Here is a 13,636-nt window from a genome sequence, read left to right as displayed (position 1 = left end):
TGATCCCAGCTCACTGCAACCTCCACCTCCTGGGTTCAAGCGATTCTCACGCCTCAGGCTCCTGAGTAGCTGGGATTACAGGCGCGCGCCACCACGCCTGGCTAGTTTTTGTATTTTTTGTAGAGATGGGGTTACATCATGTTGGCCAGGCTGGTCTCAAACTCCTGACCTCAGGTGATCCGCCCATCTTGGCCTCCCAAAGTGGGAGTAACCCACCGCTTGGGATTAGAGGCGTGAGCCACCGCGCTCGGCCTATTTAATTTATTTTTAAATTTAGGGGCTGGGAAGATGGGAATCCTCCTCTAGGCAGTGCGCCTCGGACATGCAGTGGAAGGGAGGTTAGAGTGAGCAGCTGGTCACAGACTAAAGAGAAGAAACACCTTGCTCCCTCTTCACATTTAGAGACATAAACACTTGATAGCATAGTTCTGACTCCTGAGCAGGAAGCACATGGTTGACTTCAGTGTCATGTTAGACCGGGCTACTGGCATTTGGTAACTGGTGACTTTATGAAAGTCTTTCAACTTCCTCTGCCTCTCTTTTTTGACACAGGGTCTCACTCTGTCACCCAGGCTGGAGTGCAGTAGCTCGACCATAGCTTACTGCAGCCTCGACCTCCTGGGCTCAAGTGATCCTTCAGCCTCAGCCTCCTGAGTAGCTGGGACTACAGGCTTGTGCCACCACATCCAGCTACATTTAAAATTTTTTTATACAGATAGGGTTTCATCATGCTGTCCAGGCTGGTCTCGAACTCCTGGGCTTAAGCGATCCTCCCATCTTGGCTTTCCATAGTGTTGGAATTACAGGTATGAGCCACAGCACCTGGCCTATTCAACTTTCTAAGCTTTGATTTCCTCTTTAAGAAAAGGAAGATAGTATGGCCAGGCACGGTGGCTCACACATATAATCCCAGCACTTTGAGAGGCCGAGGTGGGCAGATTACCTGAGGTCCAGAGTTTGAGACCAGCCTGGTCAACATGGCAAAGCTCCGTCTCTACTAAAAATGCAAAAAAAAAATTAGCTAGGCATGGTGGTGGGTGCCTGTAATCCCAGGGAGGCGGAGGTTGCAGTGAACCAAGACCGCGCCATTGCACTCTAGCATGGGCGACAAGAGTGAAACTCCACCTTAGAAAAGCAAAACACAAAACAAAACAAAAAGAAAATGAAGATAGTAATACACCTTATCTCATGAAGTTGTTATGAGAATTGCATGAGATAATTCAGTGCCTAGCATGCAGGCAGGCAGTAGTGCCTCAAAAATGCTACCTCTCATGATGAACTGCTTTCCAGTTCAAACTACCTCCTATGGCTGTTGCAGATAACAGCATAGGCTCGGGATCTAGGCCACCTGAGTTGAAATCCTGGTGCCCTTACTCCCCAGCTGTGTATATCTGATGCAACTTAATTAATTTATCTGATCTAAGTACTAACCAGGTCCAACTAATTCATTTCTCTGTGCCTCGGTTTGCTCATCTCCAAAGTGGGAATAATACTAGTTCCTACCCCACAGGTTTGCTGTGAGTTCACACATAAGAAGAACTTAGATGAGGCCTGGCACACTGAAGACCTACAAATACTGGCTGTGGTTGTTCCCATTATTTTCTAAGAAAGGCCCTCTTCTCTACCTCCTTCACTTTGGTCCTATTTTCATCTGCATTAAAAAAATCACATTTTCAGTCCGGGCGCGGTGGCTCACACCTGTAATCCCAGCACTTTGGGAGGCTGAGGCTGGCAGATCACGAGAACAAGAGATCGAGACCATCCTGGCCAACATGGTAAAACCTGTTTCTACTAAAAATACAAAAATTAGCTGGGCATGGTGGCACGTGTCTGTAGTCCCAACTATTCGGGAGGCTGAGGCAGGAGAATCGCTTGAACCTGGGAGACGGAGGCTGCAGTGAGCTGAGATGACGCCACTGCACTCTAGCCTGGTGACACAGCAAGACTGTGTCTCAAAAAAAGAAAAAAAACCCAAAAACCATATTTTCCTCCCTAGAATTCTTTCCCAGGTTACTTCCTGCAAGTCAGCTCCAGCAAAGATGGTGAATGGAATAATTTCTCATTAAAAGTTTCCCTGCCTCACTTCCCTTCATGAGGCATTTCAGGTCTTACCGGTTCAGAAAGTTTACTAAGTCTCTAAAATTGTCTTCTTCTAGAAAATACTCCACACTAGTGCACTGATTTTTTTTCCCCCTAAACTGGACCAAAGCCTTGTTTGCAGAACAAATGGTCAATTACATCTACATGTACATTACATCTACAAAAATAAAATTCAAATGTGCTCATGTTTTCAATTTAAGTATGTCTGTTGTTTGCTGTTTATTCCTTTGGTATAAATAGAAGCTTTCTGGCTTATTTGAACGCAGAACACATAGTACACTGTTTAGATACAATTACTCATTATAAATTAAATCAATCCTTTTCCTTTTTAGAATACCGTGCCCTAACTACAATCTCTACAACATTATAAAAACATAAAATATGACTAACGATTTAATTTAAGGCCCTAATTCCCAATGAAAGATAAATAATGCTGCTGTAGGCACCAATGACTGCAATCTAAATAGGCGATAAAATATTTAATGGACAAACGGAAATGCAAAAAAAGTAAGTTAGTCTCCTGTTTACAACAAAGCTCATTTTCTGTACTAGCACTGTGGACATGGAAGATCCAGTTAACCTCTGTAAGTCTCAGTTTCCTCATCTGAAATACGTGAATGATGATAATACGTTTTCAAAAGATTGTTGAGATGAAATAAGAGCAACTATAATGCCTAGCATAAGAAAAAAATCCAGGTGTGTTCTTCTTCCTGAACTTCAGTCTCAGCTCAAGACCCTGTGAGGAATTTCCACTTGGATACTTACTATCCCTCTCAAATCAGCATGCACTCTGGTTCCACATTTCTGCTAATGGTTTTGCACCATTTCTCCAAGCATAGGCCAGAGCCTGATATTTGATACTTCTCTCCCTCTTCACTCCTATATCCAGTTACTCCCCTAATTGTATCAGTCTTTCTTCAAAATGTCTCAACTCTTGGGGTGAAGCTTTAAGTCCCTCTCTTTTTTCCCCCATATTTACTGTGTAGGAAAGAATTTGGCTTTGGCCAAAGAGGGGTCTGCCCTTTGCCCTTAGCTCCTAGGAAATGACCTATATGATATCTGATAGTAGTGTCCCTATTTGTGGGGAGGGAAGGATTTTGAGTCACAGCAAATTACTGAACCCAAGCCTTGGTTTCCTCATTTTAAAATGGGAATTGGCTGGGTGTGGTGGCTCACACCTGTAATCCCAGCACTTTGGGAGGCTGAGGCAGGAGGACTGTTTGAGGCCAGGACTTTGAGACCAGCCTGGGTAACAAAGTGAGGCCTGTCTCTACAAAATAATAAAAAAATTTAGGTGTAGTGGTGCCTGCTTGTAGTCCCAGCTACTCGGGAGGCTGAGGTGGGAGGACTGCTTGAGCCTGGGAGATTGAGGCTGCATTGAGCTGAGATCGTGGTACTGCATTCCAACCTGGGAGACAGAACAAGACCCTGTCTCAAAAAATAAAGACAATGGAGATAATAACACGTACCCTGCAGGGTTAGGGTGATGACAAAATGAGATGCATTCAACAAATGTGAGGTAGAAAAAAATTCTCTTATTCAGCAGGAACTTTATCAATGTTCATTTCTTTTTCTTTTATAATTATGAGAACATGAAGGAAATGGGCAGAGGATTCCAGGAGAATTCTGCCAAGATTTTCAGTCTTTTCATAATTGGCAGTAGAGTATTTCCATTTTCATTTTGCGTTTTGCTAGTATTCTTCTACTAAGAAACCAATTTTTTCCCCGATGAATGTTTTTTAATTTCAGGGCTTTTTTTTTTTTTTTTTTTTTTGAAACAGGGTCTCACTCTGTCATCCAGGCTGGAGTGCAGTGGCCCAATCTCAGCTCACTGTAGCTTCAACTTCCCAGGCCCAAGCCATCCTCCCACCTCTGCCTCCAGAGTTGCTAGGAATACAGGCGCATGCCACCACGCCCAGCTAATTTTTATAGTTTTTGTAGAGACGGGGTTTCACCATGTTGTCCAGGCTTGTCTTGAACTCTTGGGTTCAAGAGATCTGCCTGTCTCAGCCTCCCAAAGTGTTGGGATTACAGGCATGAGGTACCACGCCTAGCCCATTCTTGAGTATGCAGGATCAATATTTCTCCTTATAATGTAATTCCAACAGAAGGGAAACCAGGCCTCCTTTCAGTATCAAAGCTTGAGCCTCTCAGCATCCCCTGATTTCAGAACGTAGGCTACAAACAGTCCCAGATGTGTGCTGACGGGCACTACATTCCTGGTCTTTCACAGCATTTACTTTGGATTGGGAAATGGGAAGTGAAGTCTCTCTTTCAGTATGAGATAATTTCTTAGAACAGGTTAGTTTGGCCTTTCCTGAAATATAAATAAGAAAGAGGCTTCCATCCGAAAAACATCTGAGTGTTAAGTAGATAAATGCATCCCTTCGACATTGAGACATTTTATCTCCACATCTGATGCACTCTTATTTTTTCAGCAGGACACGTTTCAGAAACTTGGATCTTCTTCCCTGCTATAGTTTCACAAATAATCCAGTTTGCTTCCATTTTGCTCTGGTTAACCCACGGGATGGTGGGTGGGATGATGAAAAGCAGCAATAAGGCAGTGACTGAGTCTCAATCTATAACATTTCCAATGTAGATGATAAAATGAACCCATAATAAACATATTTGGGAAAATATACGAAGAACTGCACAGAAAGCTCTCAACGGAGAGCCTGAAGGGACCAGCCAGGGAGGCTCATGCAAGCCAGGAATAGCCAGGCATGAGTAATGCCTCAGATGGGTGGGTTTTGTTTTCTTTCACAGCTGATTTGAAACTTCCCTCAATGACAGTGTGGAAGATAATGTTTTAACAAAATGCACGGATTTACAAGCTCCCTCACACTCATGCTGACACAGCATCACACGAGGCTCTGCCTGGGAGTCTCCACATCTCAGGCTGGGCTGCATGGAAGGAAATGACCACAGCAAGGCACATCGAGGGCTCCCTTTGTGGCTCAAAAGAAGCACCATGGCAGAGTTATTATCAGATTTCAGTACAGTAGTCCCCCCTTATCCATGGGGAATAGGTTCCAAGACCCCCCAGTGGGTGCCTGAAACCATGGATAGTACCAAACCCTATATATAAACTATGTTTCTTTCCTATACATACCTACCATAAAGTTTGATTTATACATTAGGCACAGTATGAGATTAACGATAATAGCTAATAATAAAACAGAACAATTATAACAGTATGCCAGCATCACTAAGTGCTTTGGAACCATCATTAAGTAAACAAAGGTGACTTGAACACAAGCACTTCCATCCCACCACGGTGGATCTAAGCACCAAGACGGCCGCTAGGTGACTCACTGGAGGGGAGCGCTGCGCAGCCCACAAGCTGGGGAAAGGGCCGATTCACGTCCTCCGTTAGGACGGGGTAAGGCGTGAGATTTTATCCTGCTACTTAGAACAGCACGCAATTTAAAACTTAGGAATTGTTTATTTCTGGAATTTTCCATTTCGTATTTTCAGGCTGCAGTTGGCCTCAGAAATCAACCTGTGGATAAGGGGTACGTCTGGCTACAGGGTTCTAGGAAAATACTCCACACTAAACGAGGTATCTCAACAAGGCTGAGAATGAGGTCTATGACAGAAATGTGCCAAGAAAGCAGAAAGGAAAAGCGCTCATAGAATGGGGAATGCTGCTAGTTGGTTAGTGGCTTCAGGAAGGTGTCAGCTTCTCTTAACAATTACAGGAGGCCCGGCATGGTGGCTCACGCCTGTAATCCCAGCACTTTGGGAGGCTGAGGTGGGCGGATCTTGAGGTCAGGAGTTCGAGACCAGCCTGGCCAACATGGCGAAACCCCCATCTCTACTAAAAATACAAAAATTAGCCAGGCATGGTGGCTTGTGCCTGTAGTCCCTGCTACTCAGGTGGCTGAGGCACGACAATCGCTTGAACCTGGGGGGTGGAGGTTGCAGTGAGCCGAGACTGCACCACTGCACTCCAGCCTGGGCGACAGAGCAAGACCTTGTCTCAAAAAAACCAAAAAACAAAAAACCACAATTACAAACACACTTGGCCATTAAACTTGAAACAGTAAAAAACAGCTTCGTCTATGAGAATAAATAAATAAAAACTGCTACAGGTATTATGCTTCAAGATCACAAAATGCATGAGGACATTACAGTGAGGGTCCCCTGAGTCGATAATCAGAAATACATGTGATGATGTAAAAATACACATTTGCTGTAGTTTCCCAAGATTGTGTAGGTCTGGGCTGGGACCTAGGAATCTGTATTTTAAAAATCTCTTTTGGTGATTCTGATTGGCAGCTAGGTTGGGGAACTACCACACTAGACCTGTGCTGCTTAACCTTGGTGCTTTTTAACCTTGGCAGCACAGGAGAATCACCTGGAAAGATTTTCAAAAATCTTGCTGGTCACACCACCCCCCAGGCCACTGAACTCAGAACCTATAAGGTGGGAGTGGGCATCAGTGATTTCAATGTGCAGCCATGGTTGAGAATCCTTGCAGTGGACCCTAAGTTCCCTGAGGGAGGAACGTGTTCATGTATGTACCTCCCTAAAACAGTGCCCTCCACAATAAAGTCAGACCCCTTCCTTCTATTTTATTTCATTTATTTATTTTTTTGAGATGGAGTCTCGTTCTGTCGCCCAGGCTGGAGTGCAGTGGTACAATCTCAGCTCACTGCAACCTCTGCCTCCCAGGTTCAAGCGATTCTCCTGCCTCAGCCTCTCAAGTAGCTGGGACGACAGGCGTGCGCCACCATGCCTGGCTAATTTTTTGTATTTTCAGTAGAGACGGGGTTTCACCGTGTTAGCCACGATGGTCTCGATCTCCTGACCTCGTGATCTGCCCACCTCGGCCTCCCAAAGTGCAGGGATTACAGGCATAAACCACTGTACTCGGACCCTTCTATTTTATAAAGCTGGGTTACACATGGAATTTGTTTGTTTTAAGCCCAACTTTTCCCAGAAAACAAATCGAGTTCTTTTAAACAAAATTTTTAGATATTTAGAGGATAATATAATCATCTATGCTTTGGGGGGTGAAAGCTCTCAAAAGAACCTCAGTTGCTTGGAGGCAACAAGTAGCTCAAGAGGAAAGACCAACAGGTGCCTGACCACCTCTCTGGGTTGTTCTCCTGATTTGTGATGGGTACAAGAAATATTCATCATAAATGTCAGGTCCCAGATTTTCTGATATGCAGGAAACTCTGCAGAGTGGAGCAGCAGCCATGTGATCTTGTGGCTTATGGTCAGAGCACAAACAACCCCCAGCATAGCTGGAGACTGGTCACAGGCCCTGACAGCTGCACACTATGTCCTGTAACACATTTGACTTTAGGGCACCCTGCATTTCTGCATCACACTGTGGACATCTTTCTTTTTCTCCTCTCTTGGGGGAGAGGTATTTACTTTAATTATGAAGTCCTCTATTATGTATGGTGAACTGTTTAACTCTGGGGCAGTTGAACTGCCTCAAACTCGGCTGCATGACACAGAAGAAGGAAGGTCCACAGCCATCTTCCCTTGGCTTGGCCTGGGCTTGCTTCAGTTTGCTGAGAAAAGAACCCCGCTTGGATGCCCACAGATGCTTCTGTAATTTTGCACAAACTTACACATGGAGCACCTAAACTCAGGGGCACCTAAAACCAGTAGTGGTAATTCAATTTTATGGAAAACTGCAGCAGGAATTTGCTGCCACCTTCCATTTTCCTCAGCGCTAAGAACACCTATTCTTAGTGACAGGTGACTCATCTGCCACTCTTATAGCGGACTCTTCTAAGTGAAGACACAAACAAGAGCAGTGTCGACCCTGATGGATGCGCTTGGTAGGGGAGGAGAAGCCTCATGAATAAGAAAGGGATGACATTTTTCTCTGCTCAATCTTTCCCCTTCCCGCAGGAATACTCACCCACCATTTTTTTTTTTTTTTTTTTTTTTTGAGACGGAGTCTCACTGTCGCCCAGGCTGGAGTGCAATGGCATGATCTCAGCTCACTGAAACCTCTGCCTCCGGGGTTCAAGCAATTCTCCTGCCTCAGCCTCCCGAGTAGCTGGGGTTATAGGCATGCACCACCACACACGGCTAATTTTTTTGTATTTTTAGTAGAGACAGGGTTTCACCATATTGGCCAGGCTGGTCTTGAACTCCTGACCTCAGGTGATCTGCCCACCTTGGTCTCCCAAAGTGCTGGGATTACAGGTGTGAGCCACCACGCCCGGCCCCTCACCCACCCTTCGGATGGGCAACTTGAGCTGCCCTCTCCTACTTATTCTTGTAATCACAAACACCTCTTGCTCCAGCCACCACTTCTTAAAACTGCAGATGAAGGGCTGACTCTGGGCCTGCCATTGGTTGGGCTCGTTCCTTCCCTGGAACCATTCTCCTCCTGAGAGCTCTCAAGTCATTCATCGAAGTAAGTAATTTAGACACATTGCCTTGAATGCTCCTCTTGCTCACATCTGTAAAGTTTAGCAAATAAAGCAAACGCCTGAATTTCCAATCTCTGGACATACAGGCAAACATTGAAGAAGTGATTTCCTCTCTTCTTCCTATGTTTCCTGCACACAGTATGCAAAGTATATCCAGCACTCTGCACAAAAACCTCAGTGACTAAACCATGGCACGGGTCATGGATTTTCTTCCTCTTCCTTGCTTATTCTATGACTCAGAAGGTTCAAAGCAAAGGTTTTTGACCTAATTTGGCCTTAAGTGGGAAAAGGTTCCACTCCTGTCTCACACTGAGTTTCAAAGCAAAGGAGAAATGGAACAGGGCTGTATTTAATTCTGAATATAATCTCTTTGCTGTTGGCAATGTTCTGGGAATAGTAATGAATTTTTGCTTTCCATGAATAAATTTTTCAGAATCTAAAGTTGAGGCTCACATAATTGTTAGTATTTTCCCCACAGTGTTTTTCAATTTTCCTTGGAAGAGAAGTAGATTGAATCACAATGCCTCAGTTTCTCATTTTGTAAGCTGCCAAGAACAGTATGAACTGTCCTGTAACTAAAGAAACACAATGACAAACGCTACCAGGAAAGCCGTTTGAAATTCTTTGGGGAAAAAGCATATGACTTATGCAGACCACCCTGGGTTATCTAGTTTTTAAAAATCCCTGCATACTAGACAAACTTCTTTTGGACCATGTTTCTTTCCTAGGAGAAGCTCGAACACAGAACACTAATTTGCAAATTAGTCATTTGTCAAACATTTTTAGGAAGATGAATCTTGAGCAAAACAAACTTTTGATTATATTTAAAAAACACCAAAAAAAATTCTGCAGGTCTAGATTGAGAAAGCAGGGGTCATATAAAAAGCTAATATGGAGGACTGTGGTGACAATCAGACTGTAATACGGACAGTAATATGTACACCACCCCTTTATATTCTTTTCACCAACAGTCTCAAATGCTGGTTTCAGCATAAGGCCAAGAAACACAAATCTATATGGAATTTATGCAAATTCCTCATCGATTTATATGCATTTATAGTTATTCCATTTATAAAATGCAGCTTATTTTATAGGTGGTGAAACAGGCCTAGAGAGAAATGTGCACTACTAAGGTCCTGTGGGTTTGAGACATTTTATTTATTTATTTATTTGCTTTTTGAGATGGAGTCTCACTCTGTCACCCAGGCTGGAGGGCAGTGGCGCGATCCCAGATCACTGCAACCTCTGCCGCCTGGGTTCAAGCGGTTCTCCTGTCTCAGCCTCCTGAGTAGCTGGGACTACAAGTGCCCGCCAGCATGCCCGGCTAATTTTTGCATTTTTGGTAGAGGCGGGATTTCACCATGTTGGTCAGGCTGGTCTCAAACTCCTGACCTCAAATGATCCACCCACATCGGCCTCCCAAAGTGCTGGGATTACAGGCATTAGCCACCATGCCTGGCCAAGATATTTTAATTAAATGCTTAACCGCGTCCAGAATTTGGTCTTTCTAACTCCACGTCCATTACACTTTCCACTCTATGCCATGGCTCCCTGTGCAGAAGACTGCAATCCGATAAGCTCAGTTCCCAAAGGGTCCAGACTCAGGCAGTGACAGTAAACATGGAAGAGAGGCACAAAAAATCGGCAAGGCTCGAGGAATGACTGATGGAAGCTGGGTTGAACCAAAGGAGTGGGAGCTCTCAGGTAGGAATAGGAAAGGTCCAACTGCAATAAGATACCCAGAATGGAGAGAGTGCTATGCTGGAGGAGAGGCAGGTAATAAAGAGAGGCTCGTTAATAAAGATAGTAAGACTCGTTTAGCTTTATGAGGCTCTAAGATAAACATACAGCAACTCTCCTGAAAGGACCAAGAGTAGGTAAGGGAATGGGGTGACAGAAGCAGCACCAGTACCCGGGAGGGAAGCTGACACTGGGAGAAATACCCAAGAGAGACAATCAAAAGGGGAGAAGAGCAAACACCTACCATGATTTTGGTTAGACAGAGGAAAAGTAGTCAAGAAGGGCGAAGATGCAAGAATGGCCATAATAAAAAAATAATAAAAATAGATATTGGCAGGGATGTGCTGAAAAGGGAACACTTTTACACTGTCGGTGGGAATGTAAACTAATATAACCACTATGTAAAACAGTGTGGAGATTCCTTAAAGAACTAGAAGTAGAACTACCACTTGATCCAGCAATCCCACTACTGGGTATCTACCCAGAGGAGACGTCATACGAAAAAGATACTTGCACATGCATGTTTATAGCAGTACAATTCGCAATCGCAAAAATATGCAACCAGCCCAAATGCCCATCAATCAATGAGTGGATAAATTGGGATAAATTGTTGTATGTATATACCACAGAACACTACTTAGCCATAAAAAGGAGCAAAATAATAGCATTCACCTGTTTGGGGCTGGATACCATTATTCTAAGTGAAGTAACTCGGGAATGGAAAACTGAACAGCGTAATGATGGCCGTGGCTGCTGCCATCAAGCTGGCTCTGCGGCCGGTGCTGCACACTACATGGCGCTGGTGGCAGCCCCGTTCATTCAGTTGGGATGGGAGCCCCGTGTGCCACTGCAGCCATCTGAACCGCAGCTGCAGACCCAGGTCGTCCTGCTCCACCGAGTACGCAGGAGCCCCGCCCTCTTGGGCGGGGCTACAGTCACCCAAACTGCAGCTGTGGATCCCAGCCTCCCCGTGCTCTTGGGGGAGCCGGGAACAGGCAGAATCTGCCTTCCCAGGTGCAGCTGCAGCTGCCGCACCCACGGCCGCACACCTGGGCCTCCCACTCCAGGAAGCAGGCAGAAGCGGGGGACAGGCGGGAGCCCTGCCCCTTCCGAGTTGTCAGGGCGGGAGCTCCCGGGCGCAGCTGTGGCCAACCCTCCCAGGCACAGGACCGGGGCGTCTCTGCAGCCTGCACCCTTGGGCGACCCACGAAGGACACCCCATCCCCGCATGCTCAGGTGAGTCTGAGCCCACTGCCTGGCCTCTCTCCGTTCCAGGCACCCATTCAGATCTAGGAGCTGGGTTGGGGCCAAGCCCCGGGGCCATGAATGGCAGCAGGAGGAAGACAGACTCCGAGGCGGAAAAGAGGGAGTCCCTAGTTACGTCCCACCTTCAAGCGAGGGAGGGCCTGAAGGCTGGGGGCCGGGCTGCCAGTCCTGCCGACCAGAGTGGGGACTCGTGGTGCCTCTTCCGCCCACCCATGGCCGCCCATGGACCAATTGGCACGTACTTCCTCCCGTCTGAGGTCCATAAAAGCCCTGGGCTTAGCCACAGCAGGCAGGAGGATGGCCAGAGGACAAAGAGGGCAGAGAGAGAATGGGACTGGATGACCAACTGCAGAGAGGAGTACCCTCTCTGCTGATAGTTGGAGACGAAGGGACGACCAGCTGCAGAGATGACCTGCTGCCAGAGAGGAGCTACCCTCTCTGCTAAGACGAGTGCTTCAGAGACCTGCACAATGACTTGCCTGCAGAGAGGAGCCACCCTTTCCAGGGCCTCCTCTCTGCTGAGAGCTGAACACTCAATGGGACGATCTGCTTACAGAGAGGAGCTACCCACTCCTCTGAGTTGTTCTAACACTAAATAATACTCTTCTTTTTCACCCTTCACTTGTCTGTATACCTCATTCTTTCTGGACGCAGGAGAAAAACTTGGGCTTAAAGTCGTTACAGCCATAGAGGTTTCCAACCGGAGAAATCGACACCCCAGAGATTCTATAACAGTATGTTCTCACGCACAAGTGGGAGCTAAGCTATGAAGATGCAAAGGCCTAACAATGATACAGTGGACTCTGGGGACTTGGGGGAAAGGGTGCGAGGGTGGTGAGGAATAAAAGACTACAAAATGGGTACAGTGTATAGTGCTTGGGTGATGGGTGCACCGAAAATCTCAGAAATCACTACTGAAGAACTGATTCATCTAACCAAACACCACCTGTTCCCCCAAAACCTATGGACATAAAAAATAAAAATAAAAATAAAAAAGACAGAAGAAAACTAAGCCATCAATTATATTAAATGCAGCAGAGAAACTGAGAAAGACTAAGAAAGGCCATTGGATTAGACCATGGGTTCTCAATCTCTGCTGAACATTAGAAGCACCAGGGAGCTTCTACAAGACACTAACCCAGAATCTGAATTAACGTCCACTGGATTAAACTGTATGGCCAGAGACGACTTCAAAGGGAACAGCTCTATAGTCCTATTTTAAAGTAGGGGAACAGATACACCCAGCGACATCAGAAATGTGTTTTCCAGTCCCAAGATTCAATATGTAAATTTGCGTTATTGATTATTTTATTTTTAAGTTTACATAAGTCAATGGGAAATAATGTGCTTGAATAACATATTCAGCATTTGAACATCTCATGCCTGGGATTACACTGGCTGAGCCTCCCACATCACCAAGCAAATGCTTGAATAAACATATGGGCTCTGAGCAAGTGCCCTGAGAGCCAGGGAACATGACTATGTTTCAATTTAAGAGAAGTAAGCCTCTTGCAAAACACTGTTCCTCTTGTTTGCTCCCTCTTCAACGGGTTTTTAAGTCCAGGGCTCATTCCAAAAGCCCTTTACCCAATCTTAGTTCCTCTAATCGTAACATATTCCGTGAGAAAGGAGATCCTATAAGGTCAGGCAAATTGTTGTTAGAAATGTGATCCAGCAACTTTAGGTTTGAAGAAATCCAGTGGAGAAAACACACACACAAGCCCACGTCCACACCCCACATTCAGACCTGTCTGTCTCCATTATCCCAATACACCACTGAGGTCTTTCCCTGTATTCAAGAAGGAGGTTCTAGAACAGCCCTGTCCATTTGTAAGGAATACCACAAGGTAAGATGCCTGAAACTAGCAAGTGAGAAAGTCTTTACTGATTCTAAGTCAATGACTCCCAAGGACAAGGTAAGATGTAGCTCGCAGCTTCTTCAATGTGGCTGCACATTTACGACACACATTTAATTTATTTTAGCTAATGAAAATGCTCAATAGTGAATATGTCTGAGCCCCTATGGAAAATAAGTAGTGCAATACCCAAAGACATTTAGGTGTCTCTGAGAGGCAAGAAGAATCTGTGTTACGGGTGTGACTCTATATATAGAGACATTA

General features: G+C 45.4%; 1 protein-coding gene across 1 annotated transcript in view; it reads right to left on the bottom strand.

Annotated features, from left to right (window-relative positions):
- LOC139363500 (uncharacterized) overlaps positions 1-13,636 on the bottom strand; it is a 254,346-nt gene that overhangs the window by 17,606 nt on the left and 223,104 nt on the right. The window lies entirely within an intron of this gene.

This window comes from Macaca nemestrina, chromosome 5, assembly GCF_043159975.1.
Source record: "Macaca nemestrina isolate mMacNem1 chromosome 5, mMacNem.hap1, whole genome shotgun sequence".
NCBI lineage: Eukaryota > Metazoa > Chordata > Mammalia > Primates > Cercopithecidae > Macaca > Macaca nemestrina.
This window is presented reverse-complemented; position numbering and strand designations above follow the sequence as displayed.